Source organism: Tiliqua scincoides, chromosome 5 (assembly GCF_035046505.1).
Source record: "Tiliqua scincoides isolate rTilSci1 chromosome 5, rTilSci1.hap2, whole genome shotgun sequence".
Classification (NCBI taxonomy): Eukaryota; Metazoa; Chordata; class Lepidosauria; order Squamata; family Scincidae; genus Tiliqua; species Tiliqua scincoides.
The window spans coordinates 93,733,412-93,740,020 of NC_089825.1; the positions used below are offsets into that span (position 1 = coordinate 93,733,412).

The 6,609-nt window shown below is 45.5% G+C and overlaps 1 long non-coding RNA gene across 2 annotated transcripts; it reads left to right on the forward strand.

Moving 5' to 3' along the window:
• The first annotated feature begins 635 nt into the window (after positions 1-635).
• On the forward strand, positions 636-6,171 carry LOC136652163 (uncharacterized). Of its 2 annotated transcripts, none has more exons than XR_010794561.1 (4): positions 636-770; positions 1,365-1,429; positions 5,628-5,703; positions 6,149-6,171. It is a non-coding gene; the product is annotated as an uncharacterized lncRNA (long non-coding RNA). The 2 variants fall into 2 exon arrangements; XR_010794562.1 differs by having other exon boundaries at positions 6,130-6,149.
• Positions 6,172-6,609: the final 438 nt, after the last annotated feature.

Sequence of the window (6,609 nt, forward strand, 5' to 3'; positions counted from 1 at the left end):
ATATATTAGTAATAATTGGGTGATTACATAGGGAAAAGGTGCAAATAAGGATATCTATCTTTGTGGAGATAAAAACACCTGTAACACAGGCCTACACACACACTTTTTTTTAGTTGCCAAGAATGTTTGAACAAATTTAGGATATTTTGGAGGTGCTGAATCCAAAAATGTCTTCAATTTTGCCTGATTCGCTCTCATTTTGGCGTTGCCACTTTATATGCCAATTCAAGCAGCTTCTTTGTGTGGAAGGACGCCATGACTTCCTCATGAGGAAGCTACTTGAATCGGTATATAAGGTGGCTATACCATACCATACCCTCTAAGTAGAGCCAGTCAGGCAAAACCAATGCCATTTTGGGATTCAACACCCCAAATATACTCAAGAATACATCTAACTTTTACAACAGAAGGTGTGTTGGCCCGTGTCTACTGAGTGTGAAAAACACTCCCATTATTCAAATCCTTCTGAAAATAAAGATGAGAATGAAACTGAGACTTTCCCAAAAGAAGGAAAAATTAATGGAAATGAAATTTTAAGACACTGACCAATCCCTAGCTGCCACTTCAGACGGAGGAAAATTAGCAGCCAATAGTCTGCTACACTTTGCCAGACTGTAGAAGCCTGATGAACTTCTTCATCAGAAGAAGAAACTGTTTCTTCCTCTCTTGCGGAGAGAGTTTCTTCCTCTCTTGAGGAGCCTGCCCACGTTATCGGACTCCAGTAAGGAAAAGGGTTCCTTCCAGGCTCCTGTCCTCTCTAACTGCTCAAGGTTTGGCTTGTCTGTTGCAACTTTCCAAACTTGGCCTTCTATATTAGTTCTGGGAGCTGCTGGGCCTCACGTTTCAGAGGAAGCCTATTCTTTTGCCAGGGAGCCTAACCCAGCGATTTTCAACAACTGTGCCACAGCACATTGGTGTGCCGTAAATAGTCCATGGGAGCTTCCATGGGAGTTTGGGGGAGGGTCATTTATTAGTATGGCCATTGGGGATGGGAGCCTCCCACCAGCGGTGCGATGGGCCTTGTCAATTGTAAAAAAAAACAACACGAATGATATGCTTTGACAGTTTTAGTACCTTGTCAGTGAGATGAAAAAGGTTGAAAATTGCTGGTCTAACCTTTAGCTTTGCCTCAAGTTCCTTGACTTTTATTGCTTAATGCGAGGAAATGTTCGGGAATTGATGAGGAATTAGGAACCTTTATAGGCAAATGGGAGATGATATTTGTTGGAAGTTTACGATGTTACTGGGAACAGTGGTGAGAATGTGGTAATATATTTGTGGGAATGGTGTGGATCTGCAGTCCTCAGTTATTACTGACCCTTATAATGCAATACTGACAGTACTGTATGTCTCTCCCTCTCAAGAAATCTTCAAGTAGAGGCTCAACAAACACCTGCTTGAGATGCTGTAGGAGAATTTCCTGCTACAGGTAGGAGGTTGGACTAGATGACTTTTTAGGTACCTCCCAATTCTATGATTCTATATGACTGTAAGAAAATATTGCTTTGTTTTAGCTGTGTTGGGAGTTGCAGTCTTCCAGACTTTTACAACTATGAAGCAGATTAGAATTGGTCCAACATGAGTCTCTGTGTTACTGTGAGGAGTGATCAGGGAGGGGATGGTGAGTCTTTGGTTTATATTGTGTTGCTTGCATGCCGAACGGTGAACACTGGGCTGTTTACCTCAGAATGCCAGATACGAGGGAGGACACCAGGATGCAGGTCTCCTGTGGTCTTGTGTGCTCCCAGATGCATCTGGTGGGTAGGCCACTGTGAGATACAGGAGGCTGGACTAGATGGGCTTTGGGCCTGATCCTGCTGGGCCTTTCTTATGTCCTTACGTTTCTGTGAGGTGTATGCTGAAATTCTCTGTGCACTTGTGAGGATGGGAATGTCGGTGTGGCAATGTACCACGTGTAATGTTTTCTTTCTTTACATCGCACCATCAAGGTGCGTGGAGTTTCACATAACAAGACAGGTCCCTGCCCCCAAAAGCTTACAATCTAGATGTTGCCACAAGGATGACAGCAGAGGGAGGGAAGGGGATAGAGACAGAGGAAGAATATACAATCATTCCTTAATGGAACTTACTTCTGAGTAGACATGCACAGGATTGCGCTGTAAGGCGTAGTGGCAAATACTTTATGGAGAGGATACATTCTAAGAAGAGATCTGAAAGAAGTGACTTATTACAGATGGCTGTTGATGAGGAATGGCATTGTGATTGGCTCTTGAGTGGGTGTGCCCTGGGTAGTGGGATTGGCCATAAACCAATATAAAATTTGGAGCCCTTACCTGGCCATTGATTTCAGTGGGGCTTATGTGCATGCAGATTGTGGTCAGGGTGTGTGTTTGTATGTGTGTAGGGTAATTTCTGATGGTGCATTTATTCATTTAAAATATTTTTGCCCTCCCTTTTCAGGATTCAAAGTGGCTGGTGGGGTGTGTGTGTGAACACTTGTTATGGGGTTAAGTTATGGGGTTAAGGGAATTATCTGTTGGACAGCATGTTCAGCTGGGCAAAGTGTGTGGGGTTAAGCTGGGTATCTCAGGGCCCAATCCTGTCCAACTTTCCAGCACCAATGCAGCTGCAATGAAGTCCTGAGGTAAGGGAAGTTCTTTTACATTGAGGAGGCCTCCGTGTCTGCCTCCCCCCCCCCCCAAGCAGGATATAGCACACGCCCCATTGGCATGGCTGTTGGAAGGTTGCATAGAATTGGGCCCTTGGTGAGTTATCTGAAGGCAGTGTGACAGAAGTGGCTAAGATGACTAAAAGTAATGTGGACCTTTGCCTGAAGTCAGTTTACTTTCCAAAGAATCCAACCTGGGTTTAATGAGAGAGTGCCCTTTAAGCTGTTGAGAAAGACTTTTGGTGAGGTGGTAGTGGTCACCCCAATCTTTAGATTAGATTCCTTCTAACATAACTAGTACAAGGACATCCAGATTGGTCAAGGGCATCCTGATTACATGATGAGCTGCTGCTGTGAGCTTCAGGAAGGGAGGGGGCAAGATGCCATGCGTAAGTGGCTACCATTCACATACCCAACTAGAAGGTTTGGCAGGTTCTGACTTCTAATTGGTTGGGGGCTGGGAGTCAGGCATAAAGATCCACCATTTTACCAGGAGTCTCTCATCTACTAGAACTTGGCTGTGCCTTTTTGCAGGGATGGGCAAGTCAGGCATGACTTGACTTGAGTCAAGTCATGAGTCTCCGCTTTCTGAGTTGCCCAGAGTGTTTTTGCAACTCAAAAAAACTTGAGTCGTTCTCTTTAAAAAGCCAGCCATGAAAAGAATGGGACTGCTTCTGGGGTGTGTGTCTGTGTTGGAGTTCTCTTTAAACACTCTCCTGCTGTTCCCATCCCATCTGTAAACAAGGCGGAAGGGGGTGGGACAGACTGTGAGAGAGCAGGGACAGAAGCGGCAAAAGCTAGGAGGGTCACGTGCAGCAGCTGTGAGGCTTACCAGGATTTCTCTAGCCAATTCCAAGACAAGAACCTGCTAGGGCTCCTCCTTCTGCCTTCTCTCATCCAAAGAAAAAAACCAAACCACCCATCCTTCATCCAATGACCATCGGTTTCTTTAGAGATGGGCAAGAGAGCTTATTCCTGCCTGATGTAAAAGCAAAACATTAAGCCTTCCCTGCCTCCTGGCTGGAACTTCCCTGCAGCTCAAGGTCTTTTTTCAAGGAGAAAAATAAGCAAGCACACCTAGACAGATTCCAGTGTACATGCATGGGGAATCAGTGCTGAGTCAAGTAGCCTCAGACTTGAGTCAATGTCTGAGTCATCAGCACAGGTGACTCGAGACTCCATGAGTCAGCGAAAAATGCTGATTTTTGCAACTGGGACTCAAGTCACCTGAATCGAGTTCCCATCCCTTCATTTTTGCTGTTGTTTTTCATCAGGGACGTTTTGCTATACTGCTATATGATCCGTCTATGAGAAGTGAGTCATGCTTGGTGAGAGATAGAGTTTGCTTTTATTGTTTTTTATGCAGCTAAAGCTTGTTTGTTATGCTATTCTTATTCTCTCTAGAATAAGAATTTCTTTGTCTTTGTTTGTAACCACCCTTAACCCTTTGTTTGTAACCACCTATCTTTGTTTGTAACCACCCTTAACTTTCTAGAATAAAGTACTTACCTCTAAAGGGGTGTGTCTTATTGAGTATAGTGGGGGGGTCTGTGGATGTATCTGAATTGAGGTCTGGCTGCTCAGCCAATACTACAGCTACCATACGCCCTGTTTAGTCTCCTTACTTGCACCCTGAGGCTTTGGCCAGAGCTGAGACCACGGCAAAATCAAGAATTGGGCTTGATGTCTATACACGAAGAGAGCCACGGTGGTTTAGTGGTTTGGGAGGTGAACTCAGACCTGGAAGACCCAGGTTCAAATCCCCCTTCAGCCATGAAGCTTCCTGGGTGACCTTGGGCCAGTCACTTTCTCTTAGCCTCACCTACCTCACAGGGTTGTTGTAAGGAAAAAAGGAGGGGAGCAGCCATGTACACCGCCCTGAGCTCTTTGGAGGAAGGGCAGTATAAAAATGTGATTAATAATAATAAATAAATATTTGAACCTGCCAGAGAAGCTCCATTACAAACATGTACATTAGCATTGGAAGTTGTCCATCTGGGTAATGGAAGTGTGAAACTGTGAGCTGGATTGGTGCTACACAGCAGGGCCATGTGAACCCAGACCTGGGGGCTGGATCCAGTGTTTGGGTGGATCCATCAGCTCGGTGAGTAGATCTTTTGGTTCCTCTTGGGCGCCACGTAATGTCCTCCTCTTTCAGAGGACAGGGCTGCTCTGAGTAGTCATGTCTGCCCAGATAGCCTGTTGCACGGCTTGCTGGGACACCGGTCAGATGACGCGACTGCCTAGAGCATCCCCTTTCTCTGAAAAAGGAGGATGTTGCGCCGGTGCCCAACCGGAATGCTCGGATGTGGTTCAGACGGGGACCGCATTCGAGCTGCACAGCGGGTGCAAGTTTGAGCGCCACTGCTATAAAGTGTCTATCAGGGTTGATTGGTTTATGGCCCTGATTAGCAGAACACTGTTGCAGGCAGCACTAACAGTTCATAGTCTCGGTGGTAATGCAATGACATCATTGCCAGCATCACAGAATTGCTACTGGGGTGGCAATTTCTGGCCGTTCCAAGCCTTAGGGATGGGAGGGCCCATCCACAGCCAAATGCAGCATGGGCCTCTACTCAGTGGAGGCTCAGATGGCATGGCTGTCACTGCCCTGGGCATGTCACCTAGAGTAGATCGCCCTCTGACCCCCACTTGCTATGCTACTGCATCAAGTAATACCTGCCATCAAGTATTTCCTTAAAAGTATTTATTTCAAACAAAGGTTTGAAGAAAAAGGCAGCTCTACTAGTTTGCTTTTAATTCTTTGACTGTCACTAACACACCACAACAAAAAATATGTAACCCCTCCTCAAGAAAAGTCAGTGTATCTTAGAGCCCAATCCTATGCATGTCTACTCAGAAGTAAGTCTCATTATAGTCAATGGAACTTACTCCCAAGAAAGTGTGGATAGGATTCCAGCCTTAACTCATATTGAATCAAAGTTGCTGTAACCAATCAAGATGTCCCTTGAATAATCAACCAATTTTAATTCTTCAGGCTGGGCCAATCAGAGGCCTTTGTTGTGTCAGAACTTGCCGAAGAATCATTGGACAAAAGGAGGAGGACATTGCAGGTGAGGTCCAAGGTATGGTAGCATCTGGCCCTGGAGTTGATTGACGTTGACCCAAGTGCACAATTCTGCTTCCAAAACAAATATAGATAAACTTTGTCCATAATGCGCTTTTTGTGTTTGGGGTCCCTCAATCATGAATGGGCTACACAAAGGAGGAATAGGGGGGTATGCTCGGTTCCCGCAAGGACAATTCAATGCAAGAAGGCCTCATTTCTTGCAGGCTGCTCCATTTGGCATGCATACATGATAGGAGTGATGCCAATGGCAGAATAGGGTGAATTTTGGATGGATAGTCCTTTTTCGTAGGAGGTAGTGTGTGGGTGGCTTGAGCCAAAGCAAGAACAGCAAACAACCAAAGTTCAGGCAGTCAAGAAGACTACATCCTCCACCCTCCCTTTTCATGCAATTTCCCCTTTTCTCTTTCAGTTTCTTCTTTCTGTTCCAGGCAAAGGCGGCCACAGAACAACCATGAATCCAAGTTCATTTGCTGGTACAAGCCTGAATTGGGTCCGATTCCAAGGATCTTTACCGAACGGAGCAGTGTCCTTCTGGAACAAGTATGCGAACAGAGAGGAATATCCTGCTTGCATCTCAAATGGTCATATTGGGACGTATTCCCCAAACCGCGGCCCTTTCTGTTTCTACCCTTTTGCAGAGAAAGAGTTAAAGTCCTCAGAATTTTGGATTTTGGTGAATGAGAATTTTAGGGAAAAATTGGAATGGCAAAGTGATTCTTGGGGCAGTGTGCCATTCAGGGGTGTCAGTACCTGCTCAGGAGACAGGTTTTTTGTAGGGAGAAATTGCTATGGCCTTGGGAAAGTTGATCGCCGCAACAATGCATTCTTTATTGCATGTGATGGGAAAGAGTACTGGTATAAACACTATGAGGTCCTGACCATTGCAGGC